Source organism: Macaca nemestrina, chromosome 8, assembly GCF_043159975.1.
Source record: "Macaca nemestrina isolate mMacNem1 chromosome 8, mMacNem.hap1, whole genome shotgun sequence".
Taxonomy (NCBI): Eukaryota; Metazoa; Chordata; class Mammalia; order Primates; family Cercopithecidae; genus Macaca; species Macaca nemestrina.
The window spans coordinates 19,195,035-19,219,649 of NC_092132.1; the positions used below are offsets into that span (position 1 = coordinate 19,195,035).

The 24,615-nt window shown below is 40.2% G+C and overlaps 1 pseudogene; it reads right to left on the minus strand.

Annotated features, from left to right (window-relative positions):
* Nucleotides 1–21,724: 21,724 nt before the first annotated feature.
* LOC105492777 (lysine-rich nucleolar protein 1-like) lies at nt 21,725–23,335 on the minus strand (annotated as a pseudogene).
* Nucleotides 23,336–24,615: the final 1,280 nt, after the last annotated feature.

Sequence of the window (24,615 nt, forward strand, 5' to 3'; positions counted from 1 at the left end):
TGAGCAATGAGACTCGTTTTCTTGGTAGGTTCTTAGACACTCTACAAATGTTTGAATTCTCAAGGACACCTGCTCCTCCACTGGGCACCAGGGCCTTGGTTCAGCACCCAGCCTTCAGGGTTTAGGCAGCAGACATACACCCCTTAAGTAACCTAGTGGGCGATACATCACACGATTAGCCTCAAATAGAGAGTTTCTACCAACCCACAGTGGGTTGGTAGAAAAAGTCAACAGAAAAACATCCCAACTCATTTTCTCTCCCTTTTATCTCCTGCCTGTACTTCCCATTAGCCAAACCTGAGTGTGAACCATAGGGCAAGAGGTGATGCCATCAATAAACAAAATAGCTTACGTAAATGGGGAGAGTGAATTTGAGGAGAGAAAGGAGGTTAAACAAAAGATTTCCAGGCCGGGCGCGGTGACTCAAGCCTGTAATCCCAGTACTTTGGGAGGCCGAGGCGGGTGGATCACGAAGTCAGGAGATCGAGACCATCCTGGCTAACATGGTGAAACCCCGTCTCTACTAAAAATACAAAAAACTAGCCGGGCGTGGTGGCGGGCGCCTGTAGTCCCAGCTACTCGGAGGCTGAGGCAGGAGAATGGCGTGAACCCGGGAGGCGGAGCTTGCAGTGAGCCGAGATCGCGGCACTGCACTCCAGCCTGGGTGACACAGCGAGACTCCGTCTCAAAAAAAAAAAAAAAAAAAAAAAAAGATTTCCAACACACCTACCACATGCCAGGTCTGTGATAAGTACTAAAAATAGAAATATGATGTGAGTCAGTTCCTATCTTCAAGGAGCTTATGGCCTAGTGGGAGACTATTGTATCGCCACGTGGCAAATGTATTGAGAGACATAAGAAGGGTTTACCACGGACATGCAGGGGAACCCATTTGGTGGACTAAAGGTTAGTCATTGGCATTAATAGATGGAGAAATGCTGGAATTAAGTGGTACTGGAGCCTGGGTAGGAGCAAGAGTTCACTGAACAAAGGGAGCTTGTGCAGCAGGGAAGGCAGGGAAAGAGTTATGACTTTCCCAAATAAGAGAATGGTATGAGCAAAACCCTTAAAATGGTCTTTTCAATGTTTTATCAATAAAATTACAAACCATGGCTCTTAGTCCTAGAGTACTAAAATGTGGAGAAAAAAGTAAAATTCATACCACTAAAGATAATTTTAAAATAATGTTAGTCATCTGCTTATATTTCTTGAAGTTCATTAGGCAATTTCACACTAGAAACCAATAGTGTCCAGAAATACTTCTCAATATTCTTTTTATCTCATCTGTGGTCTCACACTCTGTAGTTACTTCCATACCTGTACTAAACAAGCAAACAAAAACAAATACACAAACAAATGTAAAGACAGAGAAACAATCCTGTCTGTTCAAGTAGGACTCTTTGCATTGCAGATAACTAAACCAACCCTTCCTCTCGCAAATAAAAGGGGATTAATTAGCTCACATAACTTATATAGTTGAGCCCTGCTGGATCCAATGAGTTGAATTATTTCCTCCTGATATTGGCTTTGTGTTGGTTCCACTCTCAGGAGGCCTCTCTGTTTTTTTTTTTTTTTTTTTTTTTTTTTTTTTTTTTTTTTTTTTGAGACGGAGTCTCACTCTGTTGCCCAGGCTGGAGTACAGTGGCCGGATCTCAGCTCACTGCAAGCTCCGCCACCCAGGTTCACGCCATTCTCCTGCTTCAGCCTCCCGTGTAGCTGGGACTACAGGCGCCAGCCACCTCGCCCAGCTAGTTTTTTGTATTTTTTAGTAGAGACGGGGTTTCACTGTGTTAGCCAGGATGGTCTCGATCTCCTGACCTCGTGATCCGCCCGTCTCCGCCTCCCAAAGTGGTGGGATTACAGGCTTGAGCCACCGCGCCCGGCCGAGGCCTCTCTCTTTGATTGGCAAGATGGAGATGTGAGTGGTTCCAGGCTTCAGTGTCTTAAAGTCAGATTCAGAAGAGAAAGATCATCTTCCTCAGGCCCTTCAAAGACCCTGGAATCTTTCTTTTCCATCTGACTTATGCCACTTGTTTATTTCTGAATCACTGTGGACAAGCAGATATGTGCCACCTCCCAAGTCCAGATTTCAGGCCTACCCTAGACCACATGAAAGGGAAGTGGAAGGATATACCTGCAGACAGTAATTGGGACATATTTTTTTCTAAAGAAATGAAACGCATACAACCAATTCCACCACCACAGTCGGTCTGTACTCCCTGCTATTTTCCATTTTGCGTTCACTGTATTCTCCATTAACTATCCTTTAATCCAAGATTTGTCTTGGAAAATCAGAACACTCCTGCTTGTCAGGGGAAGGGGAGAAGAGAAGCGAAGATATTCGTAAGATTGTTTTGACCTTATCACATAGATTGTTTCATTTCATTATTACAGTCAATTCTGAGGTAACAACATATCTCCACCCATGTAGATGATGGAACTAAGTTGTAGAGAGTAAAGCAAGGGACCTGGTTGAAATTAGTTACAAAAGAAAGCTTTGTGATATCATAATGATGGTCAATAAAAAGAGAGAAGTTCTTCGAGACTTGACAATAGTGTGGTTACTGCAACAGACCTGCTAGGCAACCAGGCATAAAGAGAAAGTTGCTTATAAGGAGGAAAATCAGAGGTCACAGATGCTCATAGAAGGGGAACACTCCTTTTACCATGCCACACTATCAGAAAGTTTCCTTTATCGCTCTATTTCTCCATCTCTACCATCTCTTACTTATAGCTTACTTATAGTAGGTTAAGATCTAATTTTTTTCTTCTGCTCTTTAAATATAACAATGATGAATTGACTTAACTATATATTTACATGTACATCTTTTCAAAACTCAAGAGATAGCAACAAATAAGTTAATAAAATCATCTAAAACCACCTCTATAAATATTAATAATTAACATTACATAGTATTCAAGATATCTATCTTAATATAGCTGTGAGAATAAAAATTATATAACTATCTTATAATCTGTATGCTTTAAAATATTTCTGTTATGGACTATTTTTCATATTATTTAAAATACCTTTTCTAATTTATCAAAAGATAAAGGAATTGGACTGGCAGCAAAAGTATTTCTGAACTGTTTACAAATATTTCTTTATTACTTTGCTAGTTCTCTTTACTGTGCCTTTTTGGTTTATAGGATTTCATCAATTATATTTGCTAAGAAGGGCTCCGGTTCAAGAATATCTCCCTGTGGCTTTGTATTTGATATACTTTTTGACTGTGTTTAATTTTCTTTTAGAATTGTGCAAACTTGGCTCAATTGTCTTCTGGCATAATTGGTGCTGCAGAGAACTTTGAGGTAAATTTGATTTTCCTCCTTATAAGCAACTTTCTCTTTATGCCTGGGTGGCTGCAGGTCTGTTGGATGTAACCACACTATGTATTGTCAAATTTCTAAGACCTTTTTATTTCTTAAGAGCCCTTTATTGACAATTCCTATGATATCACGAAGCTTTCTTTTGTAACTAATTGCAATTTCCTGATATGTCTTATCTGTTTCTTGTTGTTCCTAATTTACATATTAGTTCTACAATGATATTACTTTGTCAACTATCTCCTTTTCCATATTATTCTCTTATTTAGTTGTATTTTAACTCTTAATTATTGAATCCATATTTTATATGGAATATGTATGTGAGTATAAATACACACAATGGCACATATGTGATAGTTTATGTGTATGAGATATAGATATATAGAGATGTATTTTGTATATGTGTTACATACAGAGATAGGAGAGAGAGCAGAAGAGTGCACAAGGACATGCGCCTCTGCTGAGATCTTGAAATCTGCTCTCTGAAGCCCCGCATTATATCTAGTTTCTTGCTTATTTGATAAATTTGATATTTTTGGCTGACACTTTTGTTGTTGTTGTTATTGTTGTTTATTGCATTAGGAAGGAAGCTTGTGCGGCCCAGATTTATTCCTCTATTTTACATGCAAGTTTTTAGAGTTAATTTTTACTCACTTGCAACAATCATCTTAGTTCTCTTTCTTGGAAAAAGTATGTCCATGCTTTCATCTCTGTAATATATAGTGTCATTGTCATCATCATCACCATTATCATCAAACTGCATACATGCTTTAACTCCAACGGCCCTCAGATAACTTTTGTATGTAGGAACATAGAACCAAAGAAGGTAAGAAGGAAAAAAGATATTGAGTTAGTTCCCTCTAGTTTGTAGTTGAAGAAAATGGACCCAGAGAACTCAGTCATATTCACACAGCTGATTATTTTCTATATGAGGTCTAGATTATGAATAAAGTCAACCTGGTAAAACAAAAAAAAAGAACAACTTTGGAACCAGATAAACTTAGGTTTAAATTCCAACTCTGCCACTTAAGCAAGCTGTGTAAACTTGAGTAAGTTATTTCATTTCTATTCATCTAATTTTTCCCATCTGTGAAACCCTCAGAGAGTTTTTGAAAAAGATCTAAAGGCATGATGAATGTAAAGTGTTCTGCACTGTGTCTCATGCATAAGGTCTTAATGAATGGTTGTAAGCATTATTTTTAAGCACATTTGCAGAGCCAATTAGTGTCTGTATCAATTTGCTATTACTGTGAGAAAAACAACCCCAGCATACCATGGTTAAAATGGCAATCATTTATCTTTTTTTTGAGCGTATGAATCAGCTAGGAATTGGCTCATCCAGGCAGGGCTCAGCTAGGCTGTTCTGCTGACCTTGGTTGAGCTTATTGACTGTGTGTGGCTTGCTCAGGCTTGACTGATCTTGGCTGGGCTCAGCTGGGCTGTTCTGCTGTACTTGGATGAGCTCTCACATATGTATAGCCTTTTTGGGGGTTGGAAAAGCATAGCTGGGTCTAGTTGAGGATGGTGCTGCACCGATGTATCTTTCATTCTCTCCTAAACCAAAGAACTAGTCCAGGCAGACAAATAAGAGGGTGAGCATATTCATGTGAGTTTCTTAAGGCCCAGGCTCAGATGTGGAACTCCTACCTTATTATATTGGCCAAAGCCAGTCTAAACAGCAGTCTTATGCTTAACACAGAACAAACGGACAGAGAGTGGGAATACAGGGTGAGATAAATAATGCTATCACAAACACAATGTATTATAAAATCAAAAGAGACCTAGAATACTGCAGAAACAGGGAAGTAAATTTGGGTGTTAGAATCAAACTGACCAAGATTTAAACCCCAGTTTAACCTCAAATAACCTCTGTGACTTTGCTCAAGTTATTAGTTTTTATAAAAATAATTTTTAAAGATTATTAGAAAATTATTTTTAAAATTAGGAAAATTTTAAAAATAATTTGGAAAAGTGAGAGAATTATTTTCCATGCAATATTGTGAGGTTCAGAAATAATTTATCATATTATTGGCATATGATAGTTATTCAACATTTGGTAATTATTATTGGTATTTATCTTCTCCTTTCAGTCCACAGTCCAGTCCTGATGATGACATCAGGGTTTATAAATTAACATGAGATTTCTGACTATTCCAGGTAGTGAGAGGAAAGAGAGGCTGTAGAACACCAATAGTAAAAAGCTGTAGAATCTTGGTTTTATGGGATTTATTAGGATTCTTTGCTTGAGATATACTGAAACTGTTTAAGCATTGCAATGAGCATGTCTTGCCCTTATCTCCTTTGTACTTTCATTAAGGTTGGTACAATAACTACAGGCTCTAGGGCACTAAAAAAACTGATGCTCTCTGATTACTTGAAGCAGCGAATTCAGCCCATGATGATCTATGTTCCAAGAGGATAATTGGTATCTAAGCCAAGACAGAGAACTAGGGGGGCAATTGATAAATATAGTACCAACTTTCACTGAGCTTATATTCCAGTGAGTATGACAGATAATAACTAAACACACAAAAAGAGCAGATTGCAATAAACGCACTGAAGAAAACAAAAGGGGTGACAGAAAGAAACTGGGAGAGGACTCTAGAGTGTTGAGATAGAAGGATAAGAAAAATCAAGGTGGAAGATATTCTAAACAGAAGGAACAGTAACTGTAAGAATTTTGAGGTGATAAAATGTTTGACATGTTAAAAAAAAAGGAATAAAAATCAGTTTGGCTGTATATCATGATGAAAGGGAAAGCTAGATTTAGATGAAATTGAAGAGAGAGGCTGGACAAGCTTTGCAGGTTATCCAGATGAATTTGGGTTTTATCCTACGAGAAATGGGAAGCCATTGAGTCATTTGAAGCCTGGTTGTGAAATACTCTGTTTTAGGATTTAAAGAAGATCATTTGGCTCCTGCGTAGCAGAAAGTGGGCTGAGATGTCTGTTATCAACTGGGTGCCACCACCATGTCCTGCTAAGGTTGGCAACTACATGTCTCAGAATCACCTTCCATGTTGAGATCTGGGCTACATTTTGCCAAGGAGAGGAACATCTGTGGAGTCTGGAAAGTGGAAGTAAATCAGAAGCTTTATTCTCTGGAGGTGGTGGCTGCCAGATGAACATGCACATGTGAGTATCAAAACAGCTTCCTAGAAAATTGCTGAGAATTATTCACTTCGTGGCTGCAGACTAAGACTGTTGGGGAGCTTCTCAGACATTCTGAGAATTGTAGCAACTTCCAGGCACATTTTGGAGAGCCAATACAGATTTTTGAACAATGAAGCTTCACAAGATTAAACAAATAGGCCTTCCAATGTCATTTTGTGGACACAGTTGCAAAGTACAGAGTTGGGGCTAGAAACCTGGTCTCCCTTTTTCCCAATTCCACATTCATTCCACCATGCCAGAGAGAATGTAGCTGCATTACTTTATTTTAAGTGCTCAAATGGCACCCATGCCCGTGCTAAAATACTGGTCTGGAAAACAGACCAAACTCACAGGCAAAAGTCCTGTGATGTGCGTATATTATTCACTGATAGATTACGTGGGAAAACAAATAACTGAGTTGAAATTTATGATACAAACTATGAGTTACATCTCTAGCCACTGAGCCCTTGTCAAACAACATTTTATCCGCTAGGCAGCTTGATGTCTGCTAGCTAATATCAATGGCATGGACGACTTCATGAGAAAGAAGGAGAAATGAGTGGGTGGTATAAATAACATGCATGAATTACTGGGTGCTCAATAGATCATGAAGAACAAGCCTTTGTGATATGTGGTGCCCCTCATCTGGAACCCCAGGGCAGTCGTAAATGCCATAAATTGACAAATGACTGTAAAGTATCCAAGCCGGGGCTTCAAGAAGCCAAACTCGTGAGCTTCAGCAGGTGGGGGTCAAATTTCAGAGTGACAGAGGGCAGCTCACTATCCACTACATGAACTAATCACTGCTTCCTTCCTTATACTTCCTACTCCAGCATCCCCAAAGTGACTGCTGTTTCATAGACAGTATTCACGTTCATTTCATCTTCTATTTATGCTGTCCCCCTGCCTAAAATACTCGCTCCTGTCACTGCAGCCAGAGACCTCTCATGCTTTAAGATTCAATTTAAGCATCATTTTTCCAATAAGCTTTCACTCCCCACCCAGGTTAGTATCTTAATCCGCACTTTCCTATTTTTTTGTGTATACTATCTCACTGCACTTATACTAACAAAATATTCTTACAATTATCTTTATATTTTAGACTTCTCTGCTAGACTCTGAACTCCCCAAAGTCAAAGAACCTATTTTTTTTTCTTTCTAAATTCTTAGTACCTAGCATACCAACTAAATACCAATGACTCTCAAGCTTTAGCATCCATTTGAATCACTCAGAGGGCTTCCTGGGCTGCATTCCTAAGTTTCTGATAGATCTGTGGCAGGGCCCAACAACTTGTATTTCTAACAAGTCCCCAGGCAATGCTGATGCTGCTGGTCTGGGGACTCACTCTGAAAACCACAGCAATATACCATAGTTAGTTTTCACTTTACACACATATTGCATAAGTGGTTACAAGCTTAGGCTATGAAACCACCCAGAACCTAGGTTTAAATAATATAGCTCTTTGAGAAAGAGGACGCTGGACAAGTGACTTCAGCTCTCTGAGCCTCAGTCTCCTTCTCTAAATAATGTGTGCAATAAAAAAATACTAAAGTACTTCCCACGATGCTCCATGTAACATAAAGCTCCTGGAATTCTGAGCTGGAGGAAGAAATAGTAGAAGGAAAAATGAGAAAAAAAAGGCAAAATACAATAGTCCGATAATCCCCAAATGAGGACCAGCCACACACACAGAGCTCAGCAATGAGTTTAATTAAATACCACACACATTTACTTACTGAAGGATGCTATTTCCTTAACATAAACAGATAAGAGATCAGTGATGTATGACAGTCCCCAGGCTGCTGAGAAGAATCTGTTCTGAATTTTTTACATCAATCAAGCGATTCATATACACCACCTCTTCAGCAAATGGCTTGCAGAATTGAGTCTGGGTTTTCCGCCAGGGCTCCCCACCAAAGCCCTCTCATTAATAGATAATCAGCTTCTACTGATCTGCTCCTAGGCTCCCTTCCAGAGCAGCTGTTTCCCCCTGTGCTGTGATTAAAGCTCTGTTAAGATTAATGAAAACAGATTTGTGTTGCTCCTTTTCTCATTAACCTTATTATAATGTTTTGTCCCCAAGAAACACAATTCTTAGAAAAATATATTTGTAAAAGTTTGAAAACTTGTTTTAACCTAGGCTGGCTTGACAATTATCAACAATTGAATGCAAAGTAGGTGACTTATTCAATCTTCAAATTATGGGTTTGATAGGAGGTGATTGTCCATTGTCCAACCAACGATTTTTCCTGAATGAAGAGACGGAAATTTCAGAAAATAATAGCATCAAACAATTAAACTCTTGCTGTATAAAGTCAGGCACCATGACTTGTGTCCAATAATCTATTTTTTTTTATTTGAACTTCACAACTCTAGTAGGTAGTGTCTATGAATATGCCTGCTTCACAGATAGAAATAGCGAGTCTCAAAAACTTCTCATGTCTTGCTGAAGTTTGTATAGGTGATAAGTGAAAGACTTGAACTTTTATTCCAGGGATACAAAGTCTGTGCTCTAAAACCATGCCTCTTAAAGCTTAATTTGCACAGGACATATTTTAAAATGCAGCTTTGATTCAGAGGGTCTGGGATGGGGTTGAGATTTTGCATTTCTCACAACTCCCAGGTGAAGCCTATGGTCATCTCCAGAGAGTAGCTTTGGATACCACATCTTATACTTTACAGAAAAGTGGTTTTTCTCTTCCATTGGGTCAATAAACTCCATCTTCTTTCCTGATGATCAGAGCTTCCAAATTCTCTTTTGACTCCCAACTTGGATTTGATAAACATTATTGAATTATCTAATCCATGCAAAGCTTCCTTCTAGATCCTGGATGGGAGACACAAAAATCTTAAATTAAAACGTAATAATCATCTGTTACTCTGGAGTACTTAGAGTCCAGAAGAGACACACTCATACTTTCAATGATAGACTGAAAATCGTCTCTTGATTCTACATTAGATTTGAGTTACACTGAGATGAGGGAGGCTTTACTCTTTTTTTTTTTTTTTTTTTTCTGAGATAGGGTCTGGCTTTGATGCACAGTGGTGTGAGCTTGGATCGCTACAATCCCACCTCCCGAGTTCAAGCAATTCTCATGCCTCAGTCTCCTGAGTAGCTGGAATTACAGGCACCCACCACCACGTCTGGCTCATTTTTGTATTTTTAGTAGAAAGAGAGTTTCGCCATGTTGGCCAAGCTGGTCTTGAACTCCTGACCTCAAGTGGTCCATCTGCCTTGGCCTCCCGAAGTGCTGGGATTATAGGCAGGAGCACCGCACCTGGCCAATGGAGGATCCATTCTTAAAATAGCAAATAAGGCCTATGCAGTTGGACCAGTGTAGATCACAGGTCATCTGGAAAAGTCACCAAAGAGAGTGCAGTGCTCACCTGAAGTCTTCCATAAGTCTTCACTGAGCCCATAGATCACAAATATTTTCTTCTCATGGATTCTCAGGGCGCTAGGCTTCTGCTCAGTAAGGGTCTTGCCAGTGTTCCACAAGAGGTTCCTTCAGATTAGGACAGTGGTTCTCAACCTAGGGCAAATTTTATCCCCCAGGGAATAGTTGACAATGTCTGGAGACATGTTTGGCTGTTATAACTTGGAGGGTCCTATTAGTATCTGGTGGAGAGAGGCCAGAGATGCTGCAACACTCTTTTACAACGCATATTACAAGCTCTGCCTCTCCCACCTCCTGACCCCCGTACCCCTGCCAAAGTATTAAGAGTGCTATTAAATAAATCCTGCACTGCAGCCTTCCCTCTGGGTTGATAAGACAAAAGGATCTGGAGCTGCAACAGGGATATCAGCAGTTTAGGCATTTGTGCTCATTTGAAACTATTTCTACTGGAGGGCCAAAGTGAGCTTTCCAGTAATTTATCAGGTACTTTGACTTTCTGGGGCTACTTGGAGCTTCCCTAGCCAAAACTGAGCAATAATCTGTCAGAATTCTACTCCAAGAAGAGATTAAAACCCAGTGTAGGAAGTAGGGAAAGAGTTGAGAGTAGGATGAGAGCTGGGGTAGGGGACATCTGAGCTGAATCCTAGAGAACAAGGAAAGTTAGTATGAGTGGAAGGGGCACCCCATATACAAAGGCCCAGGTTAACCTGACATGATTGAGAAACTACAGGTGATTTAATATGACTGGTATAAAGGAATGGTGAGAAATAAGATGTGAATATTGCTGAGGACGGATCAGAAAGCTCTTCATGTCCAAGTAAAGATCTTAGGTTTTACCCTCAGACCAGTAGAAAGTCAACAAACACTTCAGTTATGCAAACTTCTGTTCTTTCTCTGCAAACCCACAAAGAAATCTAATACCTACCTATACTCTGGAAATATATCCCTGCCTGCTATCTCCAGTTTCTTCTTCAAGAATTATAGATCTTCCCTAGAACCTCTGCACAGTGTGAACCACCCCCCGCCCCCGCCCCCACTCCACCCCATTGTGGGTTGCCTGCTTAGACTTAGAAGTATTGTTTGTTTTGGATCTCAGTTAGTTTGTCTTAATATCTCTCTGACTGCCTGTTTCTGTGCCTCCCTGGGCATTGTGCCTTTCCATACAGGCTGATCTCTGTCTCTACACCATCTCCTGAGGCATCTGTCATTCTCCTCAAACTTTGACCTGCTTCACCTGACTTATTGAACTTCAGCCAGCCAAATCTCCAGCCCTCCCTAGGGTGACCAGATGTTCTCGTTTGCCTGAAACTGGCGGGGTGCCAGGAAATGGGACTTTTGGTTTTAAAACTAGAACAGTCCAAGGCTAACCAGGATGAGTTGGTCACTCTACTCCACATCCTACAACTTGCAACTAGCCAAGTTCACCTAGTTCTAAGGCCAGGAGTATTTCCAGTTAATCCTTGCTTTTCCTGCAATGTTTAGTTCAGGAAATTCTGAGTTTGCAAATAGCTTGTAAACATCATCACCTCCCACCCCATCTCTTCTTCTCAAACTGGCGATGCTACCAGGCAAAGTTATAATTAATTAACCACAAAAGCAAGGTGAGGATAATCATAAACAGCTTTAAACCCAGCCTGGGGAAATCAGGTGTCAGTGGTTCATAAAGATATGCAGCAGTGTGCAGATTGTGATAACATTTCCCTAACTGCATTTCTAAAATGCTGGGGTTTTTTTTCTCTGTCTTGTCCTTTATTTTTTACTTAGAAATAATGTGTAAGTCTCAGCATCACTTTCAGCCTTGTTACATTGTTCCAACGCCTACAGCTATTTGTACTCCAACTGCTCCATTGCAGCTAAACTTTGTTTACATATTTCAATTTTCAGATGAGTCAGCCTCAGGCAGATTTGTTCTGTTACCTGAATTCCCAGCCCTGTCTTCTGCCATTTCTGGGAATACATGGAGTCTGACCCAGCAGTGGGCACAGAAACATGCAGGTGCAGAAATACTAAAGACGAAAAGCTCACTGTAGCTTTGCAACAGCTAGAAGATATTGAACTGAAATCTGAAATGCATTAAGGTAACAAATTTGAAAATGCTCATTTCATTCCTATGCCCTTCAGCTCCCAGGTATTTTCTCATTGACCTTGGGCCGTTTGAAGCAAGCTGATTCCAGGCATACGTGCAAAAAAGAGCCCCATAATAAAGTATGTGTGAAAATGGTTGTAGCTTTGGCCAGCACATGGGAAGCAGATGTTTTCCAAAAGAATTGATGGCATCGCAGGCCCATCACAATCTGGCCACAATCTGCCTTCCCAGACGCATCAGCCCCCACCCCCATACATGTTATACTCAGCCACACAAAATGATTCTCCTAATTCCATTATGCCTTTTCATGCCTCCATTCTTCTTTGCATTTGCTATTTTCATAGTTCAGAATCCTCTATGATCTCCTTTTTTCTCATTTTCTCATGCCCATTGATTTTTTAGGATCTCGTTCAAATGTCTTCCCTAACGGCTTTCTGAAATCCAGCGAGCAATTATTTATTCAGGCCTCTTTGCTTCCTTACCATGTTGAACATGCTTCTGTCTATCAGGCCCCAACAGAGCCTTTAGCCCCGGAATCTGTGCCATCTGGGTATGTCTAGGAGCTCCTAGAGTTAGGATACATCAATAAATGGAAGTATTACATGGTGGTGAGTCTGTGGTCCTGCCTACTCGGGAGGCTGAGGTGGGAGGATGGCTTAAGCCCAGGAGTTCAAAGCTGCAGTAAAATATGACCACATCACTGCACTTCAGCCTGGGCAAAAGAGTGAGACCCTATCTCTAAGTAGTAGTAGTACTAGTAGTAGTAGTAGTAGTAGTAGTAGTAGCAGTAGTAGCAGTAAGGAAGTATTAGCATAAGGAACCTGAAGCTCTATGTGAAAGGGTAAGTATTGCTACTCTGGGACTGACAGCTGACTCAGTATCTACGATTCCTTGGACGCTGGAAATGTTTCCCCCTTTAACCTAAAAGTCAGTTGAGGTAGCTTATATTTTTGCTTCCCCAGCACTCTTTCCCATGCCTCTTCTTCCAGTATCAGCTAGACCTTGTCCCTGCCACAGTAGTAGTCATGGCCAGAGAGGCTTGGCCAAGCACAGAACTCCTGTCTTGGCAAATAGTTATTGGCCCAGGGGATGGCCCATGACCCAAAGAGTCCATCAGAATTTTTTTCTGGGAGTGATACGTAAACAGTAGGAGGAGACACTGAAGAGGCTGGTTCAGAGTGTGAAAAAAGAAGTTAAAGGCTCAAACCATCTAATGCTGCAGAAGTTGAAAGCTGTTGCCATGGTAATAGTGACAGGAACAGCAAGAAGACAAGGAACAAGTTCCTTTTCCCCAAAATTCTGTCTTTCTGTCTCCCTGGAGTGCCCCTCTGGCAGAACCTAACAGGAAGCCACATGGCAAAGAGAGCATTTAGGTCACAGACTTCTAGCTCTGAGCACCTTTTATTTGCCATATTCTGAACTACAAGTCAGGCATAGATATTGACTGCTATCCTCAAGATTCTCATAATCTAATAGAGGAGATAAACGATAAAGGTAGAATGTAAGTACAGTCTGTATAAGGGCCTAGTGTAGTGGGAACACAGTCCTGGGGCCCCTACCCCAGGCTGAGCCAGGGGGCTCAGATAGGGAATTTCTAAAGTAATCTACATTGGAGACTAGAGGAAGTTTCACCAAAGTGGATGGTGGAAATAAAAGATAAGAAGAAAGAACTGAGACTTTTTGGATCTCAAATTTGACTGCATTTGAGAATCACCTGGAAGCTTATAAAAACCTCAATGCCCAGGTCTCTTCCTAGACTAATGACATAAGATTCTCTTGAGGTCGGATCCGGTATTTTAAAAAAATATTCCAAATGATTCCAATGGGCATCAAATATTTGAGAAATATAAAGTTGACTGAGCTTGAGGACAAATTGCATATATGGTGAAGAAGAGGAAAGAGAGTTCAAGATCTCTCTTTAGTTTCCGGCCTAAGCAACCCTGTAGAGAGCAGATGGTGAGATAAATGTTTCTAGTATAATCATATATTGTTTTGTCATTTCCAAGGTGCCCTGTACATGTGTTATGTAAATAGAAGCTACTTAAGAAATTTTATTGGATACATTACTTCCCTTGATCAGAGGGGAAGGCATAATAAGCAGGGTTTTAGACAGATATGGCAAGTGCTACCAGCAAGTTCTCAGTAAAGGTTTGAAAGAAAATCAGTAGTGATGTGATGGCTGTAAGTGACGAATCTAATGTGTATGGGTAGCGGACATAAGAAAGAAGCATACCTACATTAAACATCCTCAAACATCTTTTCAGCAGGGCAATTTTCAACCAGAACTAATGCTTTTCAATTGGAACTAATACTAATGCTTAAATATGATACTTAAAATAATTATTTATAAAAATCATTAAAAATAAGTTAAGCTAGGCTCTTGTGTGTTAATGATTACTGCCATTCACCAGGTATTTCCAGATCTGCCTTTTACCAGGTACATGGTAGAAGTATGATTCCTGGCCCCTTTATGTTTTCCAGGGTCACGTGACCAGTTCTGTCAAATAACTTGATCTCAAATTCCTGGCCTCAAAAGATCTTCCTGCCTTGGCCTCTCAAAATGCTGGGATTCCAGGTATGAGCCACCATGCCTGGTATGCCCAATTACTTGAAAGTGGAAGTGACTCTAGGCCACAGCATCCAATTGCCAAGCACTTACCAAAGTAATTATAAGATTCCTCAGGGCTCTTACATCTCTCTGGCAGAATAACCAACAAAATCAAAGACGGTGGCTTCTGTATCAACCTGGTTTATTCAGCAACTAGGGTATGTCCAACCTCTGAGGGCCATGAGCTAAAAGTAAATCCTTTAACAACCAGGTTGATCTGAAATTAACCAGCAACCAGGTTGTTTGTTATGGCAGCATAAGAGCCAGTCCTGATTGATACACACTTTAACTCAGGAAGATTTCTCCTTCTAACTCCCTGGTCCTTATTTTCTATGTTTACTCAATGAGAGATGCCATGTCTGTCCTTAGGATCCCTCTTTTACATTGTGCAGCTTCATGGATCTTCAGGTGCATTCTACTCCCGTCTCCAATTAGAATACAGACTCCTTCAGGGCAAGAACTGATCCCAAATAAATTATGCAACGTCTCTGAGCCACGGTTTCTTAACCTGTTAAATGGAAATATTTAAAAATTCCTCATAGCTATTCAGGAGCGTTAAGATGGGCACAGATAGAATATCAACCACAGAACCTAATAGAAAATAAACAATCAAAAATTACTGTCTGATTTGCTTTCCTTCCATTCATCTTTGTAGTCCCGACAAAATTTAGCACATTGCTAGCTCAAAAATTATAGTTATTCACTGAATACCTACTATGTGCCAAACCCTAACTAGATGTTCTTTTAACCCTTATTAAATATGTATTATTATATGTAACTGCGTTTCCATTTTTATGGGCAAGAATATTGAACCTCAAAGAGATTAAATGTAATAAATAACTTGCTCAAATGGAAAGAGCTAGTATTCAAATATGTTGTACCTTCAAAACCTCTGCTTGTTCTCCCACAAAGCACACTGCTTCGTTTAGTTGTTATATAGGAATCAATGTGGTTTGAGACTACAAAAGTAATACACTTTATCTATCTACTTACGTATTGTCATAACATTTCTCATTTCTAAGAAGCTATTGAATTTAAGATCCATTATTAATTTATCTTTCAAAAGGAAACACTAACATCAAATGTAGATATGCATTTTTAAGTTTATCTGAATTTCAGATATTTGAGATGAAAGGAAAAAATAGGGTAGTTAGAACTGATTAAATATCTCGATATAAATAGAGATAAGGTGAGGCACTATATCAAAATGACACTTCACTTATATGTTAATGCCTGAAATACTCAAAACAATGCTGGCAAAAGGTGTCACTGTTCCCAGTTACAGTTGGAAAAATAGAGACATAAGAGGACCTGAGGAGAGGCAGCCCCAGCAGGCATGTCAACTCTGTCTTTATATGTTAGGCGGAGTTGGTGCCTATTTGTGCAGAGTGATTTGGGATTTCAGAGTTACTGGTCAGTCTCTTTAAAACACTTTCTCATCTGCCTTTAGATGAAATCAACTATGAGATAGTTCCTGAGACTGTGTGATTTACTGTCCTGAGTACAGCAGGGTAGAAGTTCCCCAGGGAAACGTGCATGCAGAGCAAGGGAAGGAGTGTGTCTCTTCCTCACCTTCCTCCCCAGACACCCACCACTGTACCAGGCAAAGTGCTCTCACTGTGGTGTGTACAAAGCTCTGCAAGGGAAGATACAGGTTGGCTTGGGGAGTGCCAGGGATAGCAGTTTCCTGAGTCTCACAAGAGAAGAAAAGAAACTCAGGTGGGGCACGGTGGCTCATACCTGTAATCCTAGCACTTTGGGAGGCCAAGGCAGGCAGATCACTTGAGGTGAGGAGTTCGAAACCAGCCTGGCCAACATGGTGAAACCCTGTCTCTACTAAAAATACAAAAAAAAAAAAAAAATTAACCAGGCGTGGTGGCAGGCACCTGTAATCCCAGCTACTCAGGAGGCTGAGGCAGGAGAATTGCTTGAATCAGGGAGATGGAGGTTTCAGTGAGCCACGATCGTGCCACTGCATGCCAGCCTGGGCAACAGAGCAAGACTCTGTCAAAAAGAAAGAAAGAAAGAAGAAAGAAGAAAGAAAGAAAGAAAGAAAGAAAGAAAGAAAGAAAGAAAGAAAGAAAGAAAGAAAGAAAGAAAGAAAGAAAGAAAGAGAGAGAGAAAGAGAGAGAAAGAGAAGGAAGGAAGGAAGGAAGGAAGGAAGGAAGGAAGGAAGGAAGGAAGGAAGGAAGGAAGGAAGGAAGGAAGGAAGGAAAGAAGGAAGGAACTCTGGCCTTTATAAAAGCAAATTGAAGCTACAGACAATTTGGCACCAGGGAAACAAAAAGATCAAAGACCCTGGATGCCAAGAATTTGATGATATCAAGGGGCTGTGCTAATAAAATGCTTCCACATAGAGCAAGGACCTTTACAAGTTAGGGGTGTACTATCTGCCCCTATTCCTTTCCAAGACGTTCTAATGATGTCCTGTGCTAGAAATGTCTATGAACTAAACAGAGGAAAGCTTTCCAGCTGACATAAGACAGTCTTACCTGGCAATAAAGTTTTTAAGCTCAACCATTTTGACTTCTGAGAAATTAATTAATGAAGCTCATGTCAGCCGAGCCACAAGCTCAATTGTCTACAAGGCATATGGATCTATTTTTAACTGGCTGCATGGAATAAAACTGCCTTCCAAGTGATGATTAGCTAATGTAATATAGAACTCATTGCTGACTCTTACTTGTCCAAAGTCCTGCTGGATACAGCCAAGAATCTCCTAAAGGGTATGCTAGCCACACAGTTTACCAGAATGACTGAAATATATCCCCAGTTTAGACTCAATCAACTTGGAAGCCTGTACCTGAGTGCATCCGATAAATTCCTTAGGGGATTATTTTTACTGCCTTGCCCTTTTACTGAACTGTCTTTGTGGCAGACCATCAAACTCTATTGAGGGTGGCTATAAGAAGACACAGCTCACAGTACTCCTTCCTGAGTGTACTGAGAGGGTGTTGTTGAGCACATCAATCATTACATCACGTACTGTATTCTTCTGAGGATCCTGGGGAGAAATTTCTGTCTGCTCCCAGCAATAAGAATAGAACAAATCTATTTATATCTTATAAATACTGTGAACTAAGTAACAGGCAGAGTTTTTAAAATTTCCTTTTCGTTGCCAATTCTTATAAAATAACTTTTGGAACATAATAAGTATTTATGATATGCATATTTAGTCTCATCCTTGCTATTCTTAGGTCCTGCCTTGTTTCTCTTTATTCTTTTGCCCCTAATTTTAATCTATTATATCTTGCTCTGTATTATGCAAGTTACCTTAAATCTCTTTTGCAACAAAATTGGGGTTCTTAAATAGATTTATCATGTTGGGCTGATGCTGGTATTCTAATCACATCCATTCCTTCCTCTTTAAAGTGTTTTTTATTTGTGTGTGTGTATTTTTTTTACAAAATTCTCTTATTTAAATGAAAATAATTCCGGACAGGACTGTGTGAGATAACATATTAAGCTGTCATCAGACACTTATACCTCATTTTCTATTATCTGAAGAAAGAGATATCTGGTTGGGACTCTATTTATGTAAAATTGAATGAGGGGGAGAAAATAGAAAAAAAATGGCTTTATAACAAAACAGAGTAACAACGTTCAAGGTCTATCAGATCAGAATAATAGGATAACACCAAGAAATTAGAAGTTAATTGAGTCATATGCCATGCCCTTCATTTTAGTCCAAATAACCAATTGTCCAAATTGAGAATGAGAGAGCGTCATTTAACCAGAGTTCAGATGGAAAAAAGATCTAAGAAATTTGGATGATTACTGGTTAACTATCTGAGTCAAATTTGTCATCACTAATTATAATGCTTTGAAGTCTTAAGCAGGAGTCATAGAAGACCCATACCAAGTTCATGGTAAGGTAATGACCTTAGGGTAAATTCAGCATTGATTAATGCACATCTGGAAAAAGGAACTAGGTCAGGATAACTTTTTTTTTTTTTTTTAAGATGGAGCTTTGCTCTGTCACCAGGCTGGAGTGCAGTGGTGTGATCTCGGCTCACTTCAACCTCCACCTCCCAGGTTTAAGCAATTTTCCTGTCTCAGCCTCCTGAGTAGCTGGGACAACAGGTGCGTGCCACCATGTCCAGCTAATTTTTTTTTTTTATTAGTAGCCGGGGTTTCACGATGTTGGCCAGGATAGTCTCAATCTCTTGACCTCATGATCCACCCACCTTGGCCTCCCAAAGTACTGGGATTACAGGTGTGAGCCACCATGCCAGGCCCAGGATAACATTTTAAGAGGAACATTAACTATCTGGAATTTGGGACAATGGTAATACATATGTTAAAAATACTGGAAACCAGGCCATGTGGAGAATTATTTAAAGCATAATGTTGCAATACAGTGAGATAGAACATGGTTTTGGAGTTAAACCCACCTGAGTTCAAGTATTTGTTACCACTTGCTAGCAACTTGAATTAAGTTTCTTCTATCTGACTCTGTATATATAGTGTGAATGTATTTAACAAATTACTTTTCTTCTGGGGAGGAGGGAGCAAGACACAGAAGACACAGAGGTCCATGTAGAATCATAAGAAGGTAAAGAAGGAAATAATTCAAGAGACTACACACAGCCTAAAAGTAAAGAAACATCTAAAATTATATTAGAAAAGTAGTAGGAAGTATAATCTGTGTGAAATTAAATTCAAAATATATATACAAAGTGAGCTAACTGGGTTTTAGAAAACAGATTTTGGTGGTTAGTATATCATACATATACATGACATTTTTATCATCTTAAGGAAAAACTAGACTATCACATTTATAATAGAGTCAAAAGCAGAAATTTATTATCACAGCGACTTGCAGAATTAACCATTGTAGGCATAGTGAAAAGGAAAGGAGTTGAGTTCAAATCCACACACTGTAACTGACTAGTTATGTGACCTTAGGCAACATTAACTCCATTCAACTTCACTTTTTTCAAATGTAAAATAAGAAGTATAGAAGTTGATCCCTGCCTAGCTTACAGGATTGACACATAACTTCACGTAAAATCATATTTGTGTTTTGTAAAGTATAATATCCTACAAAACTTTTATTTTCATCATGACTGGTATGATTAAATACGAAATTACATAGTAATCAAAGGGATTGAGAGTGTGGATGGGCCTCAGCATGAGTTCTCACACTCCCAGAGAAAAGCCCTTGTCTTCAAGAGGCATGTAGTAATAGTAGTAATCACAGAAACAGAGAGAGCTATAAGTGCCGGGAAGATTCCATTTTCAGCCCTTGGCAGTTAATATAGGAATTACTCTTAGAATGCTGCATTTGCTTGGAAATAGGTAGAGATAGATAGATAGATAGATAGATAGATAGATAGATAGATAGATAGATAGATGACAGATAAGTAGAGCGATAAATAGATTAGATGGATACAAGATAGCTGATAGACAGATGATAGGTTATTGATAGGTGTATTTATACATTTTCATGTTGCTACAAAGACATACCTGAGACTGGGTAATTTATACAGAAAAGAGGTTTAATTAAGTCACAGTTCCACATGGCTGGGGAGGCCTCAGCAAACTTGCAATCACGGTGAAGGGGAAGCAGGGGAAGCAGGCATGTCTACATGGCCTGCAGGTGAGAGAGAGCATGTGAGAGCACAGGAAAATCTACCACCCATTAAACCATTAGATCTTAAGAAAATTCTCTCACTCTCATGAAAACAGCATGGAGGAAACTGACCCCATAATCCTATTGCTTCCCTCACTCGACACACAGGGATTACAGGTCTCTCTCTCCACATGTGGGGATTACAATTGAGATGGAGATTTGGGTGGGGACACAGAGCCAAACCATATCAGTAGATAGACAAATAGATGAGATAGTAGATAGATAGAAGACAAATGATAGAGGTAGATAGTTGAGATAGTAGAAAGGCAGAAGACAACTGATAGGTAGATAGATGATAGGTACCTATAGATAGGTCGGTAAATAGATTAGATAGACATATAAATAGATGATAGATGTTAGGTCGATAGATAAATAGATTAGATAAATACATAGATTATAAATAGAAGATACATGATATTAGTGTGATAAGTATATTAGTCCATTTTCACATTGCTACAAAGACATACCCAAGACTGGGTAATTTATAAAGAAAAGAGCTTTAATTAAGTCACAGTTCCACATGCAAGCTCCACATAAGTAGATAAATGGTAGATAGTTAGATACACGATAGCTAGTTAGATAGATAAGACTTTGGGGGTGAGATAACTGACAGGTGCATTCCTATTAACTGGAAAGCTTTTGTTTTTATGGATAGAAGAATGCAGTGAGGCTTTCATTTTGAAAGTACATGTTATAATAATGCAATATTTTATATAAAGGAAGTGAGCAATTTGGATGTCCATGCTTTAAACAGGGTGAGGAGAGAATCTAAAGCAGTGGCTGGATCAGAAAGTAACTTGCAACAGCTGAATATTTGATATTATTTGATAGTTTGTGGTAAGAAAGAAAAAGAAAAGAAATGACCCTTCCCCCAAGATGTCCACTTAATCCCCAGAAACTGAATATGGTATATATATGGCAAAAAGGGATTTAGGGTTGCAGGGAGAATTAAGGTTGCTAATCAACTGATCTGAACATAAGAAGATTAACTGGGATTATCTGGGTGGGTCCCATGGAACCTCAAGGATTCCACTCTGTAAGAGGAAGAAGGATCACACAGAAGGAGATGCAAGGTGAAAAGGACTTGACCTTGTGACTAGCTTTGAAGATGACGAGAGGAGGCTGTGAGTCAAGGAAATACAGGTAGCCCCTAGAAGCTGGGAAGTGCCTTCAGACTACAGCTAGGAAGCAAACAGGGACTTCAGTCCCACAGCCACAAGGAGCTGAATTCTGCCAGTCGGAATGAGCAAGAACATGGATTCTCCCCTCAAGCCTCCAGAAAAGAATACAGCCTACAGTCAGCACTTTAAGTCCCATGCAACCTATAACAGATTTCTGACCTACAGAGCTTTAATGTCATAAATATGTGTTGTTTTAAGTCATGAAGTTTGTGGTAGCTTTTTATGACAGTCATTGAAAACTAATACCTGGTCTTTTTAGCAGAATAACGAGCTCCCAGTAATGTGTCATTCATGCATATCTTTTTTTTTTTAGGAGGCGGGACAAAACTCCAGAGTTTAATTTTCCAGCATGACTGACTTGGAAGTGCTCCTGTCAATATAAAAGAACTTGTTGGGGGCGATGGAGAGGATGAAGCCGGCTCCATGGCTGTACTTCCAGCTCATGGCCCGGTCGTGGTTCTTCTGCAGGTTCTGCTGCAGACTGTCAGCTGCCTTCTTGCTGAGGGCCATGTTCGGCCTTGCAATAGTGCTGGGGGTGGGGAGACGGCCGAACAAAGGGGACATGTTTGTTTGTTTGTTTGTTTGTTTTGAGATGGAGTCTGGCTCTTTCACCCAGGCTGGAGTGCAGTGGCCGTGATCTCGGCTCACTGCAACCTCTGCCTTCCTGGTTCAAGCGATTCTCCCACCTCAGCCTCCTGAGTAGCTGGACTTACAGGCGCCCAGCTAATTTTTGTATTTTTAGTAGAGACATGGTTTCACCACGTTAGCCAGGGTGGTCTGGAACTCCTAACCTGTGATCCACCAGCCGGCACAGACTTTTGAAGCCATCCGTAAGTTTGAGAAATTTCAGTTTCAGTTCCTTGTTCTCAAAACCAGCAGTATCCCACTGGCCAAACTGGTTCCCGTCCGCTTCCTGGTTTCAGAAGCTTCCGTTTTGCCTGACTCGTGATCGACCTCTTCTTGCAAGTCCTTTCGCCTCCCCTGGTTCTATGTGCACCTCGTCCATGTTGCCTTTCTTTTCCAACACCACTTCTAAGTCCGTGTCTGTTTCCTTCTTCCAAGGGTCTCCTGCCACCCTACTCTCTTTCCACTTATTTTTTTTTCTTCCTTTTCAGAGCCAGCTCCTCAGTTACCTTCTTCTTGGACTTCATCTTTTTCTTCGCGGGGGCCTTAGGGCCATCTCCTATGGGGATGTATTCCAGGGCCTCAACTTTCACTGGTTTCTTTTTACTTCCTTTACGGGGGCTGCTCTCCAAGGACCTGGCGGGCTTGGAGTGGCCTAGGAGGGCGTCTTCCTCCTGGTGGAATTTTTTTTCCTTCTCCACCTTCCCACTGTGTTCCCTGGGGCTCTTCTGCTTCTGTTTCTGCCCCAAGGCTGCCTGTTCCTCACCCTCCTTCCCCGCTGAGCAAGTGTCCGCAGCAACCCGGCCTCCCAGAACCAAGGATCCTGGACTGAGAAGGCTGTGGGGTCCTCAGCCCCCTTTTTTTGACTTCTTGTGTTTTTTGAGTTTCTTTCCAACCCTGGTTTCCTCCTCACCCTATCTAAGGTCTGGGGAGGTTCTCACCCCAGAGGCATGGGACATGGCCTGAGGTGACTTCTTTTTCTTCTCCCCACTGAGGAACTCCAAGTGGCCAAGCACCTGCTTCCTGGGGCTGGGTGACTTCTCTGTCCATCTGGCACACAGCGTGGTCTCAGGTTCCACGTGCTTCTCGCAAAGGGTGCTGACACCTTCTTTTTCTCCTTTTTCTTCACTAGAGCATCTCAGGTACCTGCCCATGGACTACACTCTTAGAGGGGAATGTGGCTTTTATAGGAGAAACATCAGCAAGGTAATCATCATTGTTTAAAATTGAGTATTGAGTCTCTGGTTCTTTGACCATTTTCTTCTTGTTTTTCTTCTCCGGGAGCCCAAGGCCCAGGTCTACTTTGTGTGTCTTGGTGATCATCCTGGTGGGCCAACCTTCCCCGTCCTTCTTCATGCATATCTTAAAGACTATTCGAAAATAAAATGTTTATTGTGTTACTCAATTTTTATAAGAAGGAGTGCTCATTCAGCTTCCAGACATTCCTAAGGCAAAAGCACTACCTGTTAAGTGTGGTTAAGGGGGCAACTGAAACCTGGGATGCATGTAGTTCAGAATAGCACAAAGACAACCAAAAGAGGGATAGATCTTAGGAGAAGCACTGGAAGAAAATATCTCAAGAAGATGCATCATTTGCCACAAAGAAGTGGATGTAAGAACATGGGCAAAAGTAGGGGAAAACAGGGTATTTTTGGCAATGTCACTCACATGGGCAAAGAAATCAAGTGTAAGCAGGGTATAAGGCTAACCAATTATCTCTAGACATGAGATATTTGTGGAATATTAGATGTAAGACAGAAAGAAAATTATTGAAAACCACGAAGGCAAACTTATGAAGTTTCTATTTAAAATTGTGGGCATTTATTGTAAAAGCAGTGGTGGTATTGATAGGAATAATAAAACTAACGTTAAGGGAAAATGATGACATGTAACACTGAGTACTTACTGTTTGTCATAGTATAAATGCTGTATTTACCCATGCAATCCTTTCAACAGCTATTGAAAGATTAACTTCTATTATCACCCTTTTTCACATTGAGCAAAACTGAGACAAAGATAAAGTAACTGCCCCAAATCAAAAGGTAAATAAATGGTAGAACAGGAATTTGAACCCAGATCCTCTATTTCAAGAATGCGTAATCTTACCCACTACATCATAATAGTGCATTGAATATCAATTCCATTAGATACTAGCCTGGGCACTTGACACATATTAAATAATGTCTCACTAATCCTTTTTTTCTAAATTAGAAAACTGAGGCTAAGAGTGGTTAAGCTGTCCAAGATTTTTCAGGTGAAAAAAATGGAATTCCAAGTCTGTAATCGTGACAGAGTACCTATTATTGTACTTGCCCAAGTTGATCTCCTGGTCTCATTTGATCTTCTCACCTTGGCCTCCCAAAGTACTGGGATTATAGGCATGAGTCACCACACCTGGCCCATTAAAAAAAAAAAATTAATACAAAGAACTCCAGGAAATGAAAAAGGGAACAAAATCAGATGTGACACAAAGAAAAAAAAATGGCAAATGGTAGATTTAAAAACCAAAAGGCAAGCCAAAACTGGAAGTATATATTCATGTAACATACATCTGGCATTCAGCTTATAATAAGAATACAAAAACAGTCCCTACATTTAAAAAT